This window comes from Acinonyx jubatus, chromosome D1 (genome assembly GCF_027475565.1).
Source record: "Acinonyx jubatus isolate Ajub_Pintada_27869175 chromosome D1, VMU_Ajub_asm_v1.0, whole genome shotgun sequence".
Lineage (NCBI taxonomy): Eukaryota > Metazoa > Chordata > Mammalia > Carnivora > Felidae > Acinonyx > Acinonyx jubatus.
In genome coordinates, this window is record NC_069390.1 from 58,217,107 (window position 1) to 58,242,799 (window position 25,693).

The 25,693-nt window shown below is 47.7% G+C and overlaps 1 long non-coding RNA gene across 2 annotated transcripts; it reads left to right on the forward strand.

Annotated features, from left to right (window-relative positions):
- Positions 1-3,297: 3,297 nt before the first annotated feature.
- Positions 3,298-25,686, forward strand: LOC106976461 (uncharacterized). 2 transcript variants are annotated; one of them, XR_003414108.2, is made up of 7 exons: positions 3,298-3,359; positions 7,520-7,601; positions 9,458-9,627; positions 9,866-9,988; positions 14,365-14,492; positions 20,283-20,478; positions 20,581-25,686. It is a non-coding gene; the product is annotated as an uncharacterized LOC106976461 (long non-coding RNA). The 2 variants fall into 2 exon arrangements; XR_008290511.1 differs by having other exon boundaries at positions 14,370-14,492.
- The last annotated feature ends 7 nt before the right edge of the window (positions 25,687-25,693 follow it).

Here is a 25,693-nt window from a genome sequence, read left to right on the forward strand (position 1 = left end):
GGCCTCAGTTTCTCCTTCACATAATGAAGGGCTCAGGTGTCAGCCGCGGGGCCCTACTGTTTCTGGCTTCTGTGCAACTTCAAGACTGGGCACCCAGACCCAGGGGCTCCTTGGGGGACTCCAGGCTAGAAATTTCCTTATTGGTGTTTAGACCACACCAATGTTGTACAGCAAGCTGAAGACAATCCCATTATTGACACTGTGACCCAGAAACCTGAGAAACTTCATAGTCCCCTCCTTTTGCCCAGCCCCAGCCCCTGGGTCCCTCTGCAGCAAATATTTGCAGCTTGTTACCACGTCCTGCCTTCTGTGGACAGCCTTACCTCTGGCTTCCCAACTTCCAGCCTGCTGACCACAGAGCTCCTTGGAAAGCCTTGTTATTTCAGCCCAGCTCGATGCCAGACCATGAGCCACCCGCCAAGCGGGGCCTTGCCTCTCCCTGGATCACCAGGTCAACCTCTTCCCTGGCTACCAGGCCCTGGTCTCTCCCCCATAGCTGCCACAGGAACACTTCCGGTACTCAGGCCCCAGGTCCCTGCCTGGCTCAGAACAGCTGGGGGCTCTGAACGCTCTAAGACAGGGTGGGAGCCTCATTTCTTGAGGGACCTCTGCCCCAGGCATCCCAAGTGGCCTCCTGATAGCCCCACACTAGCCTTACTCATCCTCAGGCACGTGTGGCTCCCACCACCCTGCAGCCCCCTTCAGCTGTGGCCTGAGGCCTTACGGTGCCCACAGGCTGCTGAGCTCGGCGCCACTCGTTCACTCATTGGCCAAGTGACCTTCTGCACATGCATCTCCTCTCCTGTAAAGTGGGGATGATAAAACTGCAGTCTCTGACCTGTCTGTGCTGTGGTGGTTGAGAGGCGATGTGGCCTGGCCCACAGCAGTGTCCTATGATCTGGTAATGCTCCTCCCAGCGCACCTATCCTGTTATTCACCCCAAAAGACGGAGCACCAATGGGAGGCCAAACCCTGCGCCAAGGTCCCCACCCAGAGGCTCTTAGGGTCACCCAGCAGAGGAGACGAGCACAGGGGCGTCCACATACTGTAGTCACAGGCATGGGAGCTGGGGAGGAGCACCTGGGCCCCCACATCTGGGAGGCTCCCCTGAGTGGTGGAGGATGAGTAGGAGTTTGACAGTATGACAGGGAAGGGAGGATCGGCATGGGCAAAGGTGTGAGGGGCTCAGAGCAGACATGCATGGGTGAGGCCTGGAGAGGGAGAGGGCCTCAGGCCAGTGACCAAGGCCAGGACCGCTGGACTAAGGCACCTCCAGGGCAGTGGGGCAGGGAAGGGCTTGAGCAGGGGAGGGTGATGGTAGGATCTATGTGTGAGAAAATCCCTGGACAGGGGTGGGGAGAGGCACAGGCAGCCATAGAAGAAATCCACAGGACAGGGGCCTGCGAGGAGGCTGGGATGATGGTCCTGGCTAGGCAGATGGTTGAGGACTGAGCGGGAATGAGTGGCCAAAGCAAGTGGGATAGCAAGGAGGAGGAAACTGGTGAGGGGCTTAGGAGGAAGGAAGGACGGGACGACCTGCCACATCCAGCACACTGGCACCACTCTTGGGCTGTTAACCCACTCAGGTGAGCCCCCCTCTCCCTCTGGGCCTCAGTGAAATGGGCCAGGAGAGCCCTGGAGGCTCTCCCTGCTCACACATCCTGTGGCTCTGGAAAGCAAAGCAAGTGGCTTTCCCAGCTTCTGGGGAGGGAGAGAAAAACCCAGCCAGACCTTTCTCAGAGCCTCAATAGCAGAAGATAGGGTCCAGAAGCACCAGGGCCGCGCTGGATAAGGCGTTTCACCCGCCTAGGTGAAGGCCAGGTAGCCCGCCCCTGGGGCTGGATAAACAGAGCTTCGGCGCCATCTACTGTCCACCTGGGAAGGGGCACCAGTCCCAGGGGCCTGGCTGTGACCTCAATGAGTCCCAGTGGATTAAAGCACTCTTATCCCACAGGGCTCAGGGCATGCTGGGAGCTAGGAAACTCCACCAGAAACCGAATGACCAAGGGTAGCAGTGGGGATCTCTGGGGCCATCCACCCCATTCCCTGCTGTCCAAGGTAGACAAAGGGGCCCTGACTTGCTTCAAGTCGCATAGGAAGTCCTCAGCAGGAACTCATGCCTTCCAATCCCTGGCCTTAAAATCTTTCTATTACCCCACTGTTATCTCTATCCAAAAGGCCCAGACAAGAAGTTTCAGGAGACACTGTAGAAGCCCTTGTTTGGTCTCCAGGCTGACCAACTCTAGTGGGGGAAAAAAAAGAAAAAGCTCACTTACTGGGCACATATCATATGGCAGTCATATGGAATCCTTCAAGATTATCCGCCCCATTGTACAGACAAAAGTGAGGCTTAGAGTGACTGACTTTCGCAGGTCGAAGAGCAAATTCTGCAGGAGAGCTAAGATTCTAACGTGATCTTAACCACTTAACCACTTCCAGCTCCCTTGAGGGCTGATGCACACAAATTAATTCTAGAACTAATCAACGCAGCAAACAACCAAATACAAGCTTTGATGTTCTGAAATCCATAAGGGAGCGGAGAAGGCTTCCTGGAGGTGGTGAGGTGGGACGTTGAGTGAGGCTCTGACTAAAGTTGGATGGATAGGGAAAGAGGAGGATTTTCCAGGAGGGACTCATTGTAGGAGGAGGCATCATCCTCCCTCTTGCTTCCTACTTAGGAAAAGCTAGACCATCCACCCATCACTCACTTCCTGATCCCTACGTTCAGTCTATCATATCACAGAGTCCTACCCCATTCCACTCAGAAATTCTCCAGCCCATCCCCGTTTTCTCCATTTCCACTGCAGTTACTCTGGCCCAGCTCCCATGGCCTCTGTCTACAGACTCTTCACCCATGTTCCTGCAACCCCTAAATGCCACCTCCCACGCCAAGCCAGAGGGGTCTTTCTTAAAAGCGAATAATCTGGCCAGGCCACGGTCCTGCCTAGCCTAATTTCAAAGACTCTGCTTCGTTGGCCCTTGGGACCCTCTCCAGCCTCTGACACGTCACCTTGAACTCAATACAGTGATGGTAATTTCCCCCAAATGCCACCCTCTTGGCCTTTTCATAGTCTGTGCCCTCTGCTCCCTCGTATTCTTTCAGCTTTCAGAGCTTAGCTTACATATCTTCAGGAAGCCTTCCCTGCCTCCTGGGTCGAGTGGGGAGCCTCCTGCAGAGTCCCGCGGTGGGTCTGGTGGCTTCCGCTGCCCACGCCGCCCCCCCCCCCCCCCGCCGCCGCCCCCAGAGCTCCAGAATCCCAGCTCAGGCGCCAGGCACCCGCGCGCGCATGCGCCCCTCGGCGCCGTGGCCACGCGCTGAGTCCCGTCCAGGCTTCTGCACCGGCTCCGCGAAGGGGAAGGTGAGCCCGCGCCAGAAGGCGCGCTGGAAAGGCCGTTTCCGCCTCCTCCGGGCCCAGGGAATATTTATGGGCTGCCGGAGGGCAGCGGGGAGGGAGGCGGGGCCGCGGGGGCCGCGACTGCCCCGCGGGCGGGATGCGCCGCTCGCTCGGGTTCCCTGCGGTCCCCGGCGGGGCTTGGGCGCGTGCGGAAAGCGGCCCAGAGTCCCCAACCTCGGGACCCGTCCGCTGCCCATTCGGAGGCGACCGCAGCCTGGAAGCGGAGAGTCCCCAGCTGTTTTCCTTCCACTCCAGGCGGGGCGGGGCGGGGCGGGCGGATGGAGGTGGGAAGGAGCCTGGGGAGGGAGGCAGGTGTGCAGCTCGCTCTGCTGGTGGGGTAAGCAGATCGAGGCGCTGTGGCACTGCCTCTCGTGACTCGGCCCACTTCACAGGCGGGAAACTGAGGCGGTCCTGAGACAGAGCCAAGAAGGGCACTGCCGGGTCCTGGTCCGCGCTCTGCCCGCTTTGCCACGTGGCATCGCCGTAGGCCGAGGGCAGCTCACTCTTGGGTGGGCACGAGAATCACCGGGACAAGTTGTTAAGATGCGGATTTTAGGTCCTCGTCTCCCAGAAATTAGGTGGGCCTGGAGTGGGGCCCAAAACAAGCAGGCCATACACCCACACGTTGTGAAATATTGGTGAAGAGATATTTTAGACTAGGAAGGCTCCGCTCAACTGATGGCCAGGATAAAAGCAAGCATGGACAGGCTGGGGGACGCAGAGAGCCTGAACTTGGAAGAGACGGATTTGAATTCTGATTTTCCCCTGGGGAACCAGGAGCTGGTGATTAACCTTTCCGTGCCTCGATTTTCTCCGTGCCTAAAGGCAGAGCAAACAGCCCGCAGGGTTCTCTAATGTCAAAGAGATTTACAGGAAAGTGCTTTGCAAATGAACCACCACCAACGGATATTATTAGCTGTCCCTGCCAGTCCTCCAATACTCTAGGCAAGGGGAGAGGTCAGCCTGGTATGGTGATGAGCTCAGGGACCACCTCCTCTGTAAAGCCCATCCTGATTCAGTCACTCGGGTTGAAGCCCTCCTTCCTCTGAACTGCCCACCACTCAGCTTCTTTACTCCTATTTGGTACTCCTTTCCTGCGCTTGGGGCTGAGGTACATGTGCCCTTTTTTTTCACCACTAGAATGTGAGCTCCTCCTTCAAGACTCCTCAGAATTAACGATGATGTCAATTTCAGCGGTGGAGACAGACCTGAGTTCAAATCTCAATCCTGTCACTCACTGGTGGGGGGATCTTGGTCTGTGGATCCCCCTGAGTCTCTATAGCTGTAAAGCGTAAAGGATAATGTCTGTAAGCTTCTCTAGAATGTCTATCACTCAGTAGACCCAACTTGGGTAAAACCAGGTACAAGCTTGGGAGACTGAGGAAGGCATCACAAAGGACGGCTTTTGGTCTGGGCTTTTAGACCCAGAAAAGGTCTTATCAGGTAAAGAACGAGTGGGGAAGGCCTCTTCCATATGCTGGTTACCCTCAGTTTACTTCTATAAATTGGCAGCAGAGAATTCCTGCTCTAAAACGTGTTGTGGCTGTTCATTTAAAAATTGAAATAGGATAAGGATAGCAAGTTGAACACACACTGTGGTCTTTCCTGAAACCAACTAAAACAACAGTAAAGGGACTTTTCAAAATATTAGAAACCAGACACAGCCAACAAAGAATAGTAAGCGATTGAATTCTAAATAGGCAATAAAGAAAGCTGAAAAGCGGCCCAATTTACACTGTGAAATCCCCAAATGGTTCAGGAGTTGGCTGTACCAGGTACTTGTAGAAATTGGGTGGGTGGTAGGGAGGCTTAAAATAGGAAGATTGTTTGAAAATCTATTTAAGAGGCAATTAGACTCCCAGATACCCTCCTCACCTTTAGTGTTTAGTCAAATGCTAAAGGTCCATTCTCAAAAGCGAGTAGCAGAGGATCTCTATTCTGGGGCGTTCTGACAACAGAATCAAGTAATTACTTGTGAACCCAATATTGATGTCTCTAGTCCTTTTTCTCCATTCAACTACCCAAACTCTGGCTGCTGAGATAGTAACCCCTACCCACCCCCCCACCCCTGCCCCAGGCAGGAGATTGAAGGAGCTTTTTTCTTGACCAGCTCAACAGAAAAAAACATGGAATGACCCAACCAGCTCCATGCACCCAGCCCCAATCGTGTCCATAAGGTATCCAGTCTGTGTTTTAGTGCCCCGTGTTTAAATATGAACAGACTACTATGAGCAGATGAGTAAGCGTCTGAGGGAAAGCTTCTAATAAGAAAGAGGTTAGAACAAACAAGGGGAGAAACTTGGAAGATAGCAACTATGCAAAAAGCAGAAGGCTTGAAAGAGAAAACCATCATTAATGTATCTTTAATTGCATCCATGAGTGACAAGAAAAAGAACTCTTGGGGGGCACCCGGGTGGCTCAGTCGGTTGAGCGTCCAACTTCAGCTCAGGTCATGATCTCACGGTTCGTGAGTTCAAGCCCCACATCAGGCTCCGTGCTGACAGCTCAGGGCCCGGAGCCTGCTTTGGATTCTGTATCTCCCTCTCTCTGCCCCTCCCCCACTCACACTCCATCTGTCTCTCAAAAATAAATAAACATTTAAAAAAAAATGTTTTAAATGACTCTTGGAAATTAAAAATAATGATAGCAGAAAATGAAAAACTCAAAAGAATTGTTAGATATAAATTTGAGAAAACAGGACAAAAAGGCTAAGAAATGGAAAGCAGAAAAGACAAGATGTTTAGGGCGAGTTAAGGGAACTCAACATCTGAATGACAGGGATTCTAAGAAGAGGGATTAGGAAAAAAATATCCTAGGACTGAACTACATGAGTGTCAGCTTGAAATGACCCCTTGAGGACTCAGCACAACGGGTGAACGTAGACTGATACCATGACGTCAAAATCTCAGAACTCTGGGAACAAAGAGAAGATCACAAAAATTTCTGGATAGAAGAAAAAAAAGAAGCAGGATTCACACAAAAGATTAAGAAATATACTGACATTGGGTTTCTTAATAGCAAGATGGGACCTAGGAGCCAATGGCAAAGTGCCTTCAAAATTCCAAGGGGAATTATTTCCATCCCAGAATTCTGGGCCCAGCCAAATGATTATAAAGAGTGAAGAGAGAATAAAGACCTATTTAGTCATGTAAGATCTCTTTGCACACTTTCTCAGGAAGCTGCTGGAGGATGTGCTTTAGCAGAAATGAACAAGTGAGCAAACCAAGAAAGCGGAGGACATGGTATCTAAGGAAGAGAAAATGCCACAAAGGAGGGGCAGAGGAGTCCCCAGGCCAACAGTTGTGCAGTAGAAAGCAACCAATCCTCTCTGGAACAGGATGGGAGACTCTGGAAGAGATTTCTCCAAGGAAATGAAACTGGCAGACTATCCAACACATTTAAACATATTGAGAGATTACATAACTGTAATTGTTAGGCAGGAAAGGAAAAGTAATCACAGAGTATTACACGGCTCACTTGTCAACAGCATTTATATGGCCTAATAATGCAAACGGTGAGTACTCTTCCAACCAAACTTGTGATGTAGCTATACTGGAAAGATGGTGGGGGACACAAAATGGACATGTGGGTATAGAGAAGGCAAGGAGAAAGAAACCTAAAACTAAAAAATCAAGAAGTAGCAAGAGAGGCAAATAATTTAGAGTGGAAAGCAACTGCTTCTATAGAGCAGGCAAATGCATGGGTGTGCGCACATGTGTGTTTTGAGCAGGGAGATGGCTGCCTTCCATTACAAGCCTTGCCGGCTTTCTAAACTACATGCATGTACAACTAATTTTTTTTAATTGAGTGACAACAAACCCCTGAGCTGAGGCTACTAGTGGCAGGAGGGTGGTCATTTTTAGCAGAAGGCTTAGCCTAATACTGACCGATACTGAAATGCTAGCAGGAGAAGAACGTTCTGGGGGGACTCTGGGGAGCTAAGCTAAGTAGTAGGTGGAATGTAGTTCATCTGCCGAGCGGCAAATTCAAATGCCATGCCTTCCAGAAGCCTTCCATGGTCCCCGCAGCCTCATAGGACCCTTCCTTTCCCCCATCCCTTATCCCACTCTGATTGCTATGATCACTGTCTAGCTTCATCTGTGGGTATTCTTTCTTTCCACCAGGCTGTGAACTCCCCAAGGACAGTAACTATAGCCAAGTGACACAGAGAAGCTGCTCAGTAAATATTTGCTGAATGCGTGAATGGTCAGTATGTCGTGAGGGCTGGGCACGTGCTATTGAACAGAATAACACTTAATACTTATTGAACAGAAAGCCTCTTTTTCCTTACAGTCACCCTTACCTATGTTTTTGGCACAAAGCAAGTCCTTGATAAATGTGCCTTGCCTTGGTGGAGCGGATGTGGCCTCCTGGACTCCCAGCCTGCCGTGTGATTTTGAACAAATTCCTTAATCTTTCAGGAAGGTGCCAGGATTTCTCCGTAAATCAATAAAGACAAACAAGAGGTAGAGAATGACCTCCTGAGTCTGGGAAGCATCACCTGGGAATTGAGTTGGGGGAGAGAGGCAATGTTGGTGCACAAAAGAGCCCCTAGGGATTCTTAGGTGTGTAGGAATGTGAGTGGGTGAAAGGGAAGAGTGATGGCTAATGAAAAGCGGCTGGAGAGAGTTCTGGGTGGAAGAAATGATTCATCCCCCGGCATCTCTTGCCCAAAGCCACTCCTCTTCACTGTCCCTTGGCCCTGGCTTTCAGCAGCCAGCAGTGCTGAGGTCCACATCTGGAGGGATATCTGGCCAGATTCGCCCTGTCCTCGGGCATTGGTTGGGCAGCGTCCCAGGCCAGGCCTACTTCCCTCTGGTTGGTGCAGCATCGAAGATGCCAGCTCCGAGGGCTCAGGCAGAGCCACAGAGCGCTCACACTGCCCGGGACATTAGATCAGCTGGCCCAGAAGGCCCCCAAATGTTAGGTTTTACAGATGGGCACATTCTAAATAGTGGGGAGAATAACGTAAAGTTGCCAACTTCTTATTTTGCTTGGGAAAGAACATTAGAGAAAAAAATAAAATAAATGATATGATAGTGAGAAAAATCCCAGGGAGAAACAGTCAAAGCGATTTCACAATATCACTCACACGTTGGTTTTGTCAACTTAGGGATTCAGACAGGAAGTAGAGTTCTATATCCAGCTTGTTCCTAAGCTTTATTGCAGTTATTGAGGAAAAACCCTGTTTCACTTGGTTATCTACAAGGAAATGGAAACCACACCCAGTGGAGTCCCACTGAATCTAGAATGTTCTGAGAGCTGAGAACTGAGACAGCAAGCACCAGGCCCTGCTCCCCCTCCTACCTGAAGGGGCAGGAGGCCAGGTGGTGGGATTCAGAGCCAGCAGGCACCCTGACCACCCAGCGCAGAGCAATCAGACCTCGACCTGAAAGGGATGCGGCAGACCAAGGAGGCCTGTGTCGGAGACCCAGGCCGCTCAGTCCATGCAGGCTTCTGGGAACCACCCCTCTGTCAGACTCCCTTACGTGAAAACTGAGGCCTGGAGGGAGGAAGTGATTTACCCGAAATCACACAGCAAGTTGGCGAAGGGTTGGGGCTGGAACCCAGGCCTCTGGCCTGTCAGCTGCAACTCTTCCTGGTAGCTCCTTCTCCTGACCCTGAAAACTGCTCCGAGGTCCTGCCCGGTTGCCATAAACCCCTCGGGGCTCTGGCTCTGGTAGCCAGAGATGGGCTGGTGCTGTGCTGCCGGGGATCAAGTTACCTGCCTGGAGAGGGTCCCCCTCGGGAGCCAGCCACTCTCCAGCTTGGCAGGAGGACAGCTTGGCGAGGCTGGGCTTGTGGAAGATGCCAGAGCTTCTACAGTGGAGGGCTTCAGCCATCCAACAGCTCCTTTGAGGCTGCTGTCACCAGACCCAAGCTGGCACCCTGGCTCTGGGCAGAGGATAGCGGGGGTGGGTGGAGGAGAGGGAGGTTATTCAGAAGGCTCTGCCAGGCAGGAGACAGAAGGTGGAGGGGCTTGGCCTCTGCAAAACAGCTTCTTTCCCACCTCGAGGGCTTTGCTCAGGCCATGCCTCCTCCCTGCTTCTCTCTCCTCACAGACGTGCCTGGTCTCAAATGACTCTGCAAAGTCTCTTCGATTAATGACGCCATGAAGAGATTGCCATGGGCCCCACGGCCTGGTCTACCCTTTGGGCCTTTCATCCTCTAATCTGTGGTGTGGTTGGCTGTCCGTATGTGAATATCTCTAAGGTCCCTGTCAGCACAGACGGTGAGTCTCTCAGGCCAACTCTATGGTGGGTAGGCTCACCAGATGAGGATGTGGCCCAGGTGGCCGATTTTAGTCCCGAGCAGAGGGTTGGGGACACTTAATTTCTCTATCATATGTCAGAGTGCCTCAAAGTAGGAAGAAAATCCGGTCGGCCATATGTTCCAGGCACCTGGAAGGTCTCAATAGTTTGTTGAATGGATGAAAGAATATCGAGGTTCAATTTAAGATTCTTTTAAAGGTACCACTGCTGAAAAAGGAAAATCAAAGAACTATTCCAGCTGCTCTCATCTGACAGAAGAGGAAATAGGCCCAATTAAGGCCCTTTCTTGCTGCGGGTATCATAGGGAACACACGAGGCCAGGTAGGTGTCCTGAGACCAGCTGTTGGAGCACTGCTGTTCCGGTGAGTGAGAACCCCATTGAGTGGCAGGGCGGAATACTCCGTGAGCAGCACTGCCACCCAGCTCGCAGGGATACCTCCGGTCTTCAGTTGGCACCCTGGGCATCTTGAAAACTGTCATTACTTGGGCTGGCTCGCTCCGCCCCACTCACTTCTAAATTTCCCCCGACTTCCCCCATCCTCTGCTGCAAAGCTAGGTGACCTTGAGCGGTTGCTTGGCCTCTCTGAGCTCGCATCACTAAATCGAGAGGAAGGTTACTGGCCTCAAGAATTGCCATGAGTTCACAAGCTCCAGCAGGGAGAGTACAGGATAGAGTCAGCTTTCATGGGAACCTCACTCTGTGCCAGACATGTGTAAGGCACAGGGTCATATCCTGCACTAAGCACTCTAGGGTTGAAGTAGAGATTAGATTCACAGGCAGGGCTGACTTGAGTCAGAATTCTAGCCCTACTATTGACTCACTATTGTCCCTGGGCAAGTCACTTAGCCTTTCTTGGATTTTCTTTCCTCGTCTGTAAAATGGAAAGAATACCTACCATGCTAGCTTGCTGGGAGGATTGAATGTGAAGCCTACAAATGCCTAGTGCTTGGCAAACAGTAGGTGCTCAGTGCGGGGCAGCTTCCACGTGTTTCTTGCTCTATGAAGGGCCCACTGGCCCATCCTGTGCACCCCTCCCCCTCAGGTCCTCAGGTGAGCACTGGCCCCCCAGCACTGAGTGAGTCCTCAGTTCAAGGCTGTGGAATTTTACCGGAGCCTAACAGGGAGCACCAAAGTAAAGAGGAACGAGGAGGCCCCGGGATGGGGATCCTGGAGTAGGGGCGCTGTGCTGGGCTGGCAGCCAGCAGGCCTGGCCCTGGGCCGTGGGCAACCACCTTTCTCCGAATCAGATCCTTCCCTCGGAGCAAGCAAGCAGGCAAGCGGGCTCTGGCGGAGGCCCTGGCCAAGCACAGCGGAACCTTTGTGAGCTCTTGGCTCTCCCCACGGCTCCCCCCTCTTCCTTGTCATTGCCTGCAAGGAGCCCAGGGAGTGGGGCTCCAGACAGGAAAGCAGCTCCCAGACTTCCTGGCCCTCGTCACCCCCATCAGCCTCTCGCTGCCTTAGCCTGGCATTCAAGGCCTGAGGCTCTCAGCCCCTCTCTCTCATCACTGCTCCCTCCTGCCCGTCTTCCCTCCCCAGTTGCCACCCTCTCTTGCATATGTGGTTTTCTGTCCCTCTTAGTCTTCTTGAGAGGTGTGCACAAGGCCAGGGCCGTGGATGAGCAGGGAGAGGCCTTCACTCCAGCAGAGGTCAGCATCTTCCTCCCATCCTCTGCTGCTCCTAGAGCAACACTTCAGCACTGCCCCAACCAGTCCTAACCACTCAGACTTCAGTTTAGTCTCTACTGGCCATGGCTTAGCCCTGGGAGTCGCTTTCCTTCTCTGTACAGAGACAAGACTCCTGCCTTGGGCAGACCCTGATAGGGCAACTTTCTGTCAAGGAGGCTTCCTGGACTCTCGTCCTTGCCCCCAGCAGCCAGACATGGCTGTGCCAGGTGCCTCACCACCACCCAGGATGCCTTGGGCACCAGGAACGTGAACTCTGAAACCTCCATCTCTCTGAGGTCTAGCCTTGTATGGATCATCGCTCAGAACGCTCCTTCTGCAGCCTGGATCCCTGGGTAGTTCCTCCACAGCGGGAGGTTTCCCTGTGACATTCTCGCTGAACACTGTCCTACTCTCCCATCATCACCATCATGGCAGAGGCTCTGCCTGTCTTGTTCACCACTGGATTCCCAGGACCTAGAACAAGACAGGGGCTCCAAAATCAAGAACCACCTGCTTGGGTCAGGTCCTCCCACCCCCTATGCCGTCAGTACCTGAACTCACCTTCACTTCACAGAGTACATCTCTGCATGGAAAAAAAAAAGAAAAAAGCCCATAAACAAAGTCAGACAAACGAAAAATGGAGGAAACATTTATACACAAGACAGACAAAATGCTAATTCCTTTAATATTTTTATCAGGCAGTAAGAAAAATACCTTTGTTCATATTCTTTATTCAATTGGAAAGAAATGAAATTTACAAAAAAGAAAAATAAACATTTTTATATCTGTGAAAAGATGCTTAACCTCACTTCAAACAAAAGAAAAATCAATTAAACAGGGAGCTGTGTCCCTCAGACTGGTTTAGACCAAATAGGATATATTTAGGAGAGATCTACTTGCAAGTGTTTGCAAGAATGGGTAAGGAGATTCATTACAGTATTGTTTGGAGCTATAAAGGACCAGACAGTAACGATTTTAGGCTTGAGACCCATAGGGGTTCACCGCTAAAAAAAAAAAAAGAAAGAAAGAAAGAGGGCCAGATTTAGCCAGCAGGCCACAGCAACCAACCCGTGGTTCAGATGAACAAAAGACTAGGAAAGACTAGGAAAGATCTTTTTTTTTTTTTAATGTTTATTTATTTTTGAGAGAGTGTGAGCGGGGGAGGGACGGGGGGGGGGGTGGGTACAGAGGATCCCAAGTGGGTTCTGTGCTGATAACAGTGAGCCCGTTGCAGGGCTCCAACTCATAAACCACGAGATCATGACCTGAGCTGAAGTCGGATGCTCAACCGACTAAGCCACCCAGGAACCCTAAGACTAGGAAATCTCTTGATGCCAATACTAGAGGAATGCCTAATAATATATCACATATCCCTAGGATGGAATACACGTGCAGACGAGACGTGCTTATCAGTTGCCTTCATGTGCATTTTGAAAAGAAAATACACATTTACATCCTGTGTACCCTAGAATTCTCTGGGACGATACAGAAGAGCTACCCCGTGAAGAAAACTAGGTCTAAGGGAGCCGAGGCTGGAAAGACAATTTTCACAGGATACCCCACTGCTCTGTCTGAAATGCATTCATAAGTACATTTTAAATTAAAAAAAAAAAAAATTAACCCTCTAGTCCTCCAAATAAAAATGTTCCCTGAAACAAAGGGATTCGTGGTAAAGGAAGTTCGGTCCATGCAGGGTTAAGCAGAGTTAACATGTCTTTGCTGCAGGATTTTGGGTATGTGGGGGTGTAGCCTTTAATATACCACTGTGCCTCGTGAATCCTGAGGAGGACACTGTATGTGGTACTTCCCACGCTTATTGCAGGACCACAGAGAACCTCTGGGGGCCAGTATTCTGTGGAATAGATGCTGAGAATCACCACCTCCAGCAGCAAGCACAGATGCCTTTACACTCACTATTCTCTGCCCCACGCCCCCACTCTGTGCCTCAGTCTTTCTTGAAGTACGTTCCTCAGGTCACTTATCTTGTGAGATGCTCCGTGGTCAAATATTCTTGGGAAACAGTGTTCTGCCTAAGTGGATGACAAGTTATTGCTCACACTTCTTACAGATTTTACTACTTCTCTGTCTTCACTCACACACCATCCCTTCCGTCTGGACTGCTCTTTATTTTAACCCATTTCTACCTGCCAAAGTTTAAGTCATCCGTCAAGGCTTGGGTCTTATGCTTTCTGCACTATGATGAAGGCTTCTTGGATCCTGGCAAAATTCTACAGATGCCTGACAAGTGTCCCCAGACACTTATTGAAAGAAAGTAATTGCTGAGTGCAATAGAGGAATGACTGAGGGAGGGAAGAGGGAGGGATAGAGTGGAAAATTAAACTAAGAGGGGTGATTGTGCTCAGGTCAATAATGGGTGATGCAGTAGCTTGTTATACATGTGTCCACAATCCTATTCGTTATGGGTGGTGCAGGCAGAACTTCCACTCTGGACGCCTGACTGCAGGTCCCAAAGCAGCCTGCTGGCCCGATCTTGGGCAGTCCCAGGGACAGGTGGAGAAGTCCCTCTCTCCTAAGCTCTCCCTCACGCTGGGCTGAGGGAGACACAGAATCCAAATCAGGCTCCAGGCTCTGCTCGAACTCATGAGCCGGGAAACCATGCCCTGGGCCGAAGTCAGACGCTTAACCAACTGAGCCACCCAGGCGCCCCTCCCCTGAATTGTTTTGACCAAAGAACCTTGTGGGGGTCTGCAGAAACTGAGCCACCCACACTCCCCACCCAGCCTCTACAGCTCACTGGACACCCCAACGCTGGCCTCTCTCAGAGAGGTGGTGTGAGGGTGGACCTGCACGGGGATCCAGAACAGAAAGAGGCCAACTGACTTGTTTATCCTGATACGCAATTTCCTCTGGAACCTTCAGCAAATTGCCTACCCTCTTTGAACTTCATTTTCCCTAACTCTACAATGAGTATGTCTACCTCACTGGTTTCTTGAGAGTATTAAGTCCAAGTAGATGAAAGGACCTGGCATAGTAGGTACTTAGCAGTAGTTTCTTTCTCCCTTCTTCCCCAGTGCAGGTTCCGGGCTGCTAGAGAGACTATTGTTTAGTTTTCAATTGTGTGGTGCCAGGATACTGAATGGAGGAGGATAAATTGGGATGGATGGGAAGGCAGCTGTGGCCCAGTCTACACCAAATATAGGTATGCAAATTTCAAAGCATCCTCACCCCCAGGGAAGGCTTCTCCGAGCCTTTCCCTTTGAAGGCTTGCTTGTATCATTCTGCTTATAACTAGCTGGTATTCTCATCAGTCTCCCTCTCACCCCACTGACGCCGCACAGATGTGGGTCCCCCTCAGAGCAGATGCTCAAGATGACAGCTGTGTGCCCAACCCCCCAGGCTTGGCACAGAGTGGGTTCACCAGATGGAATAATGGGAAAGGCTAGTCTCTGCTGCTGCCCCTGAAGGTCCCTTAGAGAACAGTTTTACGTACTGCCCAGAGGTGCCAAGCTCTTGGCCAGAGTGAGCAGGCACTGGGAGCCCAGGCAAGGAGAGGGGATGAGGTGACAAGAGGCAGGGATGGACAGAACTGGAGAAGGAACAGGCCACTTTGTGATCTGCCCTTGGGCATTCATTTACTAAACTCGATGAACAGATATTAAGTGCCTAGTGCTTCCCAGGCTCTTTGCACATCTGGCTTGGGGTACTGCGGTGTGTTGGTCAACAGTAGTGTGGACCTGGCTCTATATGCATTCTTGGGCAAGTTGCTCAATGTCTCTGAGCTTCGGTGATACCATCAGTGATATGGACGTTATACTCTGTTTCACAATGTTGTTCTATGAATTACATGAGTTTATTTATGTAAATTGCTTGACACAATTCTGCTACATTAACTGTTTGCTGATATAATTGTTAAGATAATCCTCACTCAATCCTGTATGGTCAGAGCTAGAGTTCAGGCAGATCTTGTAGTACAGGCCAGCAATCCAGTTCCTTCCTCTCAGTGCTGAGAAAATGGGCCAGAGAAGACACAGGCAGAGCAGGAACAGATCCCTGGCCAAGGGACTTTGCAGGACTTTCTTTCCATCTAAGCTGTTGTTTTTCCCTGAGTTTAGAGCCTGCAGAACAGGCGTGTATGCTGATTCGCCAAGTACTCCTCCGGGGAAAGTGGTATGTGGAGCCGGGGCGCAGTTTGCACATAACTATGCAATAAAGGCAACTTCCTGGACTCACAGCTGAGGATGTACTTAAGGTGCCGTCCATTGCTGGGCCTGCAACGTGCTGCTCCGAACACCTCCTCTCTCTTGTTGTTCCTTCTGAGTTACAGCCCGACCCAGGAGAGTTCACTGCGTCACCCCAGGACATTCTCTTACTGGCTTTTGAGGCAGTAATAATGACACAAATGTCTTTGTAAAATTTTCCACTGTTTCCAGTGTGCTGTCATCTTCTTGATTTCATTTGATCTCCATCACATTAAAAAAAAATTTTTAATTAAGTTTATTTTGAGACAGAGAGAGAGAGAGAGAGACAGAGTGCGAGTGGGGGGAGGGGCAGAGAGAGCGGGAGACCCAGAATCCAAAGCAGGCTCCAGGCTCTGAGTTGTCAAAGCAGAGACGGATGCAGTGCTCAAACCCACAAGCTGTGAGATCATGATCTGAGCCAAAGTCAGATGCTCAACCAACTGAGCCACGCAGGCGCCCCTCCATCACATTTTTTTTTAACAGATGGAGAAACTGGGGCACAAAGAGTTAACTCACTTATTTGAGGTCCTAGTTCTGGTCACCAAATATATTCACAAAGTCTAGTGCTTATTCAACTGACACTTACTGGGTGCTTCCTGAAAGCCAGTTTCCACTCGAAATTCTCTACCTAAATTAAGTCCTAGTAAACCTCACAACCACCCCATGTGGCAGAAACCATTACTATTCTCCCCCAGAGGACGCAGGTCAGGTAACTGACCCAAGGATACACAGCTGGCAGGTGGCAGAGCCAGGGTTCAAATCCAGATAGCTGGGCTCCACAATCAATATTCCTAATCTCTGTGTCAGGATTTCATACCCTCATGCTATGGACATTTGGGGCCAGAAAGTCCTTTGTTCTGGGGGGGCAGGGGGGTTGTCCTACGCATTGATGGATGTTCATCTGCACACTAGATGCCAGTAGCTCCCTCTCCACACCAGCTGTGACAACCAAAAATGCCTAACATTGCCCAATGTCACTTGATGGTTAAAATCTCCCCTGGCTGAGAACCACTGCTCTGTTATACTATCCTAAAATGACAATATATAGGTTTGTGGGGTTTTCTTAACTATGGCAACCCCTAATTTTAGACAAAATATGTTCTACAGATCTCTTTCCAAAATGAATCAACATTCAGATTCAAATAACCTTAACTGCTCATCTCCTATGCCCAGGCAATTTATAGACCATTTAAAAAATGAATTGATGCTTAGGGAAATCAAGCGATTTGCCCGGAATGATAAAGTTAGTATGTGGCAGAACAGGAACACGAATATTGGTCTCAAGGTCCACATGATGAACTTTTTTTGGTAGTATTTATTCTGAAGTGACATATTTAGTATTTTCTCAATTCTAAGATACACTTTTTCCCCACAACTTAATGGTTTTGAAACCGAGATGCAACTTAAAACCAATGTGTGTTTACAGTGGAGACACTTTTTTATTCCCCTAAAAGCTGCTATTTAATTGAAAGTGTGTCTCATAACTAATAGCCTCTCAGAACTGAGAGCTGAAGGCTGGAGCTGTGAGCGTGGGAGGCACTGATGGAGTCAGATGGGAAGGGAAGAGACAGAGCAGTGGTCCTCCCTGTCTGGAAGGACTCCTGGCCTGCTGCCCCAGCTGTCTGCCTGAACTCTGCATCTTTCCCTGCTGACCCCTGTTCCGCCCTTGGGACCTACCCATACCACACTGCTCCAAGAAGTCTCTGCAGGTCCTTTGGCGTGAAGCTCATCCTTTCTTAATTTCATCTGGAAGCATTTTTGCATCAGAGCATTTCAGTAACATGATTGCATATGTAACTGACTAAATACTTCGTCCTTAATCGTGGAGATATTCGCATCCCGCTTCACAGATGAGAAGACTGAGGCCCAGGGAGGGGCAGCAACCTGCCTAACCTCTCTCTTAAGGGCACAGAAGAGAAGTGGGTCTCCAGGGTCTTCACGTTATCAATACCTCCTGCTTGTTCTGGGGCAGTTAACCATAACCAGCACTCAGGTGAGCCAAGTCTTCCCTTGGACAAAGTAGCATTCCAAGCTGTGGTGAGGGTTGCCCACGACTGCGCAATAAACAGAGTGACATCTGAAGTCAGTGAGGTAAAGTGGTTACCGCTCCCAAGCAGCAGCACTGGCTGGCTGTCCTCACACCAAACCTCTGCTCTGTACTGCTGGTCTGGCCAGCTCTGCCCCTGCTCTCATTTGGGTGCTTCCAGGCCCCAGCCAGGCCCGCCTTCACTCTCACCAGCAGGAAAGGGATAGCAGTCTCGTCCAGGCCTCCCCAGAGGAATGGGTACCCACATCCCTGCTCTCAGTGATGTCACAGAGGTTGTGGTCTGGCCCCTCTGGCATAGCCCACCAATGCTCTAACTTTTCTAGAGCTGGACTCAGATCCCTCATCTAACACAGGGATGTGCACAGAACCTTCCCCAAACACCAGACTCCGAATCACAGGGCCACAGAGCTAGAGGAGACATGAGTTGAGTCCCAGTGGTGCTGTATTTTGGCCAGTCGGCTGGGGATGACACCACCAATCTCACAGGTTGTGGGAAGACTGAAAGGACAGGTCTGCAAAGACCCTGGGGGCACTCTCACGTGCTGTGGGCGGGGGAGGCAGTTTGAGGCTAGCTGCATAGTGTTTTGCAAAGACACAGGCTCTGGCTTTAGACAGACACGGACCATGTGACTGCAGGCATAGTTTCCTTGAAATTCAGTTCTCTCATGGGGATAATTTATCAGCCTCATCAAAATGTGAGTCTTAAATGAGATTATGTACATAATGTATCTCACACAGTGCCTGGCATACAGGAGGCACCCAATAAATATTAAGTTCCTTCTTAAGTGTAAGTGTCATTATATGAAGCATAGCAGAAACCATTACTTTAATTCTATTATTTAAGCATACTGATAATCTCCTACTACAGGTAGAGACTTTAACCTCAAATGAGCACTGAGATTGCTAATGATTTTAAAGCACCAGCAGCCCCCTTTGTGTTTAGTCATCTATTACCCAGGGAGACTGCAAAGCTGGAAAAGGAATTGCAGCCCAGAGGAAAATGCCACTACAAAACGGAGGCAATTTAAAAGTGCACATCTCTCCCTCCCTACCGTTCTAGGTCTGCTCCCCTTCTCTATAAGAAGGCTGGAGCCAAGACACAAACAGGTACTAAAGAGGGCAATGAAAATTATATGGGTTGTGGTTTGAGAAGGGAAGGAAGAGAAGAAAAAACAAGGCAGAAATTACTTGACTTGGAAAGGAAGGGGTAAGACGGGTGATAAATAAGAGGGTATTATATGGCAGAGGAGGGTGGTGAGTCACATGCCAAGGTCATTATTGTGGCAGGGCCTGGGGGGAACCAAAGGGATCACGTCTCAAGACTTGGAACACTTTGGAAGAAAGACTATACAAATCACAGATGTCATTAATTATGATTAACAGTGACCAATGTGGGGTTTGCTTTTTAGTTCAACTGTGCTCTCGCATTTTCTAAACATGCCCAGAAACTGCAGGCCGAACTCTGCCATATTCATCTGTGCACCTATGAAGGACTCTACTCCTGTGGCAATTCACACAGGAAAGAGGCCCAGGCTCTTAGCATCTCTTGGAGTATGCCCTGACCAGGGGATGATGGCTAATCCTAAGCAGGAATTTCAAAGGTTTTCAGAGACTGGACAGCTCCATATGCCTTTCCATCCTCAGCTCCAGCTGCTTTCCTCCGCTCAGCCCTCCAGCCACTCTGAATTTCCCACTGATACTAGAACACATCATCTGGCCATTCACTCAACAAATACAAAGCACCTATTGCATGCCACGCACCGTTTAGGGCACTGGGACACAACTGCGGTGAACACGACAAGGTCTCAGCCCTCAGAGAACTTACACACTAGAATTCAAGACTGATCATTTCTAGTAAAGGGAGACTAGTTTTGAAAGGGGAGGCAGAGAAAACTTCTCTGTGGAGATAATATTTAAGCAAAGATCAAAATGATGCAAAAGTGAACTAGAAGCTAACTGGGTTAAACAGCCTTCACAGCATAGCAAGTATAAAGGTCTTGAACGAGCTTCTCTGAATGGGCTTGGTGAGTGGGAGAAACCAAAACGAAACTATACTAGTCGGCAGCGTGAACAAGAACCAGAGTAGGAGATGCCAGAGGTTGGCAGAGGACCAGATCACGTACATCCAGTCCCAGTTGGAGCTTGGATTCTGGTCTAAGACCACTGGAAAGCCCTGAGAAGAGGAGGTCCAGGATCACTCTGGCTAGTAGCTGTAACACAAACTTGGAGGGAGGGAGAGAGAGAGAGCTGATGGTGGTTTGAACTACAGTGGCAACAGCAGAGGTGGTGAAGAAGTAACTGGGGGCAAGAGGTGAGGGTGCACTAGTGGCGCTTGAGCTGGACCTTAAGAATCAGCAGCCTAACAACTTGCCCCCAGTGTCAGTATCTTATCTTTGTAGCAAAAATGCCTGGCACAATGCCTGGCATGATGTGTGTTAAAAGCAACTGGAAAAGTAGTAACAAACCCTCTGCAAGAAAAATGTTTTCACGTAAATGATCTTGAAATTCAAATGTTCTTTTCCAGAATGCTACTTAATCTTTTCTGAGATAGGAAAAATATACACATTATAGAAAATTTGGAAAACAGTAGATGCCAAAGAAAAATTCGTAATTCCTCATACGCCCACCACCAAGAGTTAATCGTTAGTATTTTGATGTACTTTTCTCCAAGTCTTTTCACATATTTTCACACATTTTTTAAAAGGTGGCTACTTCTACTCTGAGGAGCAACCCAATCTACCAGAATCAGCTGGTGTTTGAATCCCACTCCACCACTGAATGGCCTTGGACAAGTCACTTTGGCACCCATGAAATGAGGACAGCAACACCTACTGCATCAGATTATGGTGAAGCTAAATGTATGATGCATACAAAGTACCTAAGATGATATTTGGTACATAGTAAGTGCTCAATACATAGTAGCTGCTCTCATTAAAACGAAGCCCAAATCCCACAAAATGCAATCATAAGGAAAGCTTACAACATTTTTTTTTTTTTTTTAGGAAAAAGGCTTTGTAAACCCATAATCCAACCACATGTACTCTTCTAAAGAAAAATAATCACACCAAGAATAGGAATTTGCCAAATAAGATGTAAGCAATACCAAATATTTTTTAAATCAAAATTTTATAGTAACACAAACTAACCCCAGATCCTGGCCTGCTTAATAAATCTCCTATAAAGCTGACATACTTATGGGATTACTGTTTACATTAGTAACAGCTTAAAGGGTGGACACTGCTCACCTGCCAAGAAATGAGTCTCTCAGGCTCTCCATCTTATGTCTGTGTGGCATGGCAGAGCACAACACTGTAGGAACACTTCTGTTCTCTCTTGGCCTCTGCCACCACTGAGGGCATCATCCAGAGCAAGATGCCCTGTCCAGTCCTGTGTAAAATGAGAGTTTGTCTATATAGTTTCCCAAACTCCTTCCGGCTCTAAAACTCTACTGCCATGTAGATTTTAACAGTTTAACATGTGTGATACTGGTTTGAGGAAGAAGTACTGTCTTCATCAGATATCTTGAAAGCCTGAAATAGGATACTGAATATCACAATGATTATCTACTGTTTTTTGAGGGGAAATGAAGAACCTAACAGTTGACCTCTGAACAACACAGGTTTGAACACAGGTCCACTTACAAGTGGATTATCTTCAATAAGTATATTGGGAAATTTTTTTGGAGATTTGAGGCAATTGAAAAAATTCACTGATGAACTGCATAGCCTAGAAATACCAAAAAGATAAGATAAAGTTAGGTATTATTGTAAGAATAAAGTACATAACAACATATAACATACAAAATATGTGTTTATCAACTATGTTATCAGTAAGGCTTCCGGTCGATAGGAGGCTACTGGTTAAGTTTTTGAAGAGCCTAAAGTTATACACAATTTTCAGCTGTGCAGGGGAGCCAGTGCCCCTAATCCCTGAGTTGTTCAAGGGTCAACTGTATATATATATTTCTAATACTAAGATAACAAGTCACATTTTCACTGAGAAGCGAGGGACTAATCTAAAAACATTTAGAGTCATGTAGTCCCATGTACACACAATTTTCAAAGGTAGGTCTACTCTGAACAAATGTCAATTTCTCAGCGGCTCCAAACCTATTCCAACTGGACTTACTGGCAATTGTTGGTGAAGTTGGCTTAGTTTTATATACCATTATCAATCCAAGGAGGCATTATGTGGGAAAACAAACATTGCTGTGTTTATAGGTTGCTGCAAAGGCTGTTCCCTACTGTCTTCTCTTAGCCTCAAACAGGGAGACATGTAGAAACCACACAGGTTCTCTACAGGGCTTACATTTAATGGAAGAGCCAGGCAAGCCTGGGAGCACATGTAAGGGTCACTTGACTCAGATTTCAGGGACCAGAAGCCTCCAGAAAAGTGTCATCTAAGCTGAGGTCTGAAGAGCGAACAGCAAGGGTGTGAGGGTGATGACCAGAGACGAGAACAGGTCTCACACCTTGCACTCCAAGTGTACCTAGGGCATCACCTCCTCCAGTCGGCTCCACTCACACCATGGATTTTCCTCTAGCTAGAGTGACCATAAGTCCTGGTTTGCTCTGGAGAGTCCCGGTTTATCTGGCATAACTATTAAAAGTGCCTCCTTATACTCTCAAAAGTGCTCTGGATGGGATGATCAATTATACCAATACCCTACCTTTAGCCTAGTTCCTGGCAGATCCTGACTTGCAGGTCTGGCTTCCCCAGGTGACTCAGCTGACCGAAGTATGGGATCAATCTTATTTACCTTTGCATCCAAGGCATGGGCTCCACTTCATTCATCGTGGTATCCATGACACCTAGCCTCATGCCTGGGGCTAAAAAGATTGACCACTACAGGCATTCAAGACAGAATTTGAAAATTAACATGAAAAGCAAACTATAAGAGACAACAAATTAGATTTGTAAATCTTTACATCACGCTGAAATCCTCGTTCAAATGTTCACTAGCCACGTAACCTTCTAATCCTTAGGTTTTCACCTGAAAAAAAGGGGGGATAATATTACCTTTTTCACAGGTTGGGTAAGTTTAAAGTGCTTCAGCACAGCACTGGCATAGGACGAACAGTTAGCAGCAGCTGCCACAGACAAGGACTACTGATCCTCCTGCGCCCACAACCGTTTTGCCGTAAGAAAATCAAACCAACACCTAATGACCAACCAGTAGGGGCTCAGGAAGTGTGCACTAAATGAATGCTTGGTCTCATGCTAGGTGCTGGCTGCAGACCAGATTCTTGGATTACAAAATGCATTAATCAAAATTACAATTTGTAAGTCACAGGATTTGAGTCCCCTCAGTCCAGTTTAAATAACAATTATAAAAAGCCCACCTCGCATCCAGAAGAAAAATAGAACACAGCAGCACTATCTGGCCATATCTTAGATAATAACAGCACTTAAAACCTCATCCTTGTTACAACTGCCCTCTCTTAAAAATTATTCTTCTATAAACATGCCAACTTAGATATCTGGGTCCATCTCTACCTTTTTGAACTGTCAGCCTCCCAAGTTTTATGTGATTAATGTATATACAGAAAACTAGAAAGGCTTCAAATTGAGTCAATAGTCGTTTTCTTGATCCCCCCACCCCCATTACAATATCCTCTTTGCAATAGATCCTTGTTGAACATTTGGAATGAATTAAGACTTTAAATTTCCAGATGTTTAAACTACTACTGTAAATTCAAACTCATTAAAAAGGGCAGATTTACTACCTCTACTTAGTTTTGAAGCCTGTTGTTCACCCTGTCCAAATAATTTATGAAACCAAATACAGTGGCAGGCAGTGTATTCTATTTATGTAGTATTCATGGTGAGAAATAAAGGGCATTTAAAAAAGTCTGGAAACTAACTGCCATTTTAACCAACCTATAGATCACACTTATTGTTGTTTCTAAGCTAGTAATTGTTTCCTGAAACCGATCTAGTAGAGATTTTTATGCTAATCTGTACTAAAAATTACTTTGCTTTTTCTGGCCACAAAAAGCTGGCTACAGAGGAGCATTTGATTACAGCAAGAAGACAGCTGCACCCACTCTTGTGAAATAAATGGACCTGGATCTACAGTCCTTTGTGGTAGTGTCTTGGCAGCCAAACAAAGGTGGCAGCATTTCTACACCCAGTTTGTGAAGTCTCAGAAGTTTCAGGCTTTTTTTTTTTTTTTTTTTTGCAAAGAACCCATGTTGACTATAATGAGCACATTCTAGAGATGCTGTGCTGAAAGCTGGCAATGGATAAAGCAGGAACATAAAAGAAGCCTATTCCTAAAGCAAATATTTCTTTTATAAACCATAAGAATGAAGTGGCTTTCATAATCAATTTTAAGATTGAAGGATTGAAATATCTGGCTATGGCAACTTATTAGCTATATAATTTGGGGCAATTCATTTACCTCTGTGAGCTTGACTGCTCAACCGAAAAATGGGGATAATAAGCTGCTTTTTTCGGAGAACTTGAATGATATAGTCACAGTGCTCTGTAAGCTCTAAGGTATCATACAAATATTAATAAACACTGCAAGTACAACTTTCCTGCTTTATGAATCACTCACTTTCAATAGCACTTAAAAAGTAGCTGTCCCTAAAATTATACAAAACTAGATCCAATTAAGTCACTGCAGAGGGACTGGCCTCAAGAAGGGTCTCTTTCAACACAATTACTATTTATCTCAGGGTTTTTGTTAAGAATTAAATAAAAATGACACAAAATTACTAATAAGGTGTTTGCTCTCATTTTTCAGGTAACACATCCTAGTTAGGCTTCAACTATGTTAACTTTTTTTTTTTCCCAAAAATGTGAGTGGACATGTAAAAAGCAAAAATTCTTCCAGTTAGATTAGCTGAATCTTAAATCTAAATCTATTTTCTGGCATATTTTGCCAACTGTTTGAATACAGCATTTTTTAAAAAACTGCACATGCTTTTATAGATGGCCTGTCTTCTTTACTTTTAATTTTAATAAATTCGATTCACTTAACTCTGTAAAGTGTGTTTATGTATAGTTACAAATAAGTACAACTGTACTTCTGTAACTTGTACTTGCAACTCAAGACTGCAAGCGCCAGTGAGTGAGAAAGCGCAGCCCTTAAGCCTGGCACACAGTCGGCATTCATCTAATATTTGTGGAATATTCACATTAATTCATAAGTAGTCACAACACCCACAACTTTCTATCTAATCTTGCGAAAACGACAATCCCAGTTTTATGTGACCCAATGACTCTATCTATCTTCAAAGACCCAGAGTTTGTAAAAATGCGTTTAATAAATTAGGGTTTGGGGGCTTTCACTACAGTCCCAAATTAATTTGGAGAATATACAGATTATAAAAACAAATGATGGGCACCTTAAAAGCTTGACCAATGCTTGTTGCATGGCTGTTTTGCATACATGATTATGGCAGACTGCAAACAGAGCTGCATTTTGCAGCTTGTCTTTTCAGGATGAGGAGCCGATTTCCTCACGCCTTGAATCTGGGCCAGCCTCATGACCTCCTGTGACCAAAAGAATGTGGTGAAAGTGATGTTCTGTGAGTTCTTGAGCTCAGGCTTTGAAGCTCCTGCCTTTGCCTCCTTGGTACTGAGACCACTATGCCCTACGCCCAAGGTAAAAGACCACATGGAGAGGCCCAGCTGTTCCACCCAGCCCCCAGCCAATCTGCCAGCAGAATGCAGAGCACCCACATGACACTAGCAAAAGAACCACTCAACCAAGCCACAAAACTGAGAAACGAGATGAACTGGTTTTTTTAAGCTGCTAAGTTTTGGGATGTTGCCAAGCAGCCACAGGTAACTGATGATAAATTATCTACCCTTCATGGCATAACTATAAATAAGTGTGGTTTTTATTTTTATTATTTTTTTAAGTTTTTATTTAAGTAAATCTCTATACCCAAAGTGGGGCTTGAACTCACAACCCCAAGATCAAGAGTTGCGTGCTCTTTCGACTGAGCCAGCCAAGCGCCCCACGAATGTGGTTTTTATAGTTGAGGAAACATACCCAGGTTAAAAAATCTACCAAGGTCACACCACTCTGAAATATCCTAAGGACTAGAAGCAGGTATTAGAAGGCCGGCTCTGTTTCCTTCATTGTCATCCTGCCATCAT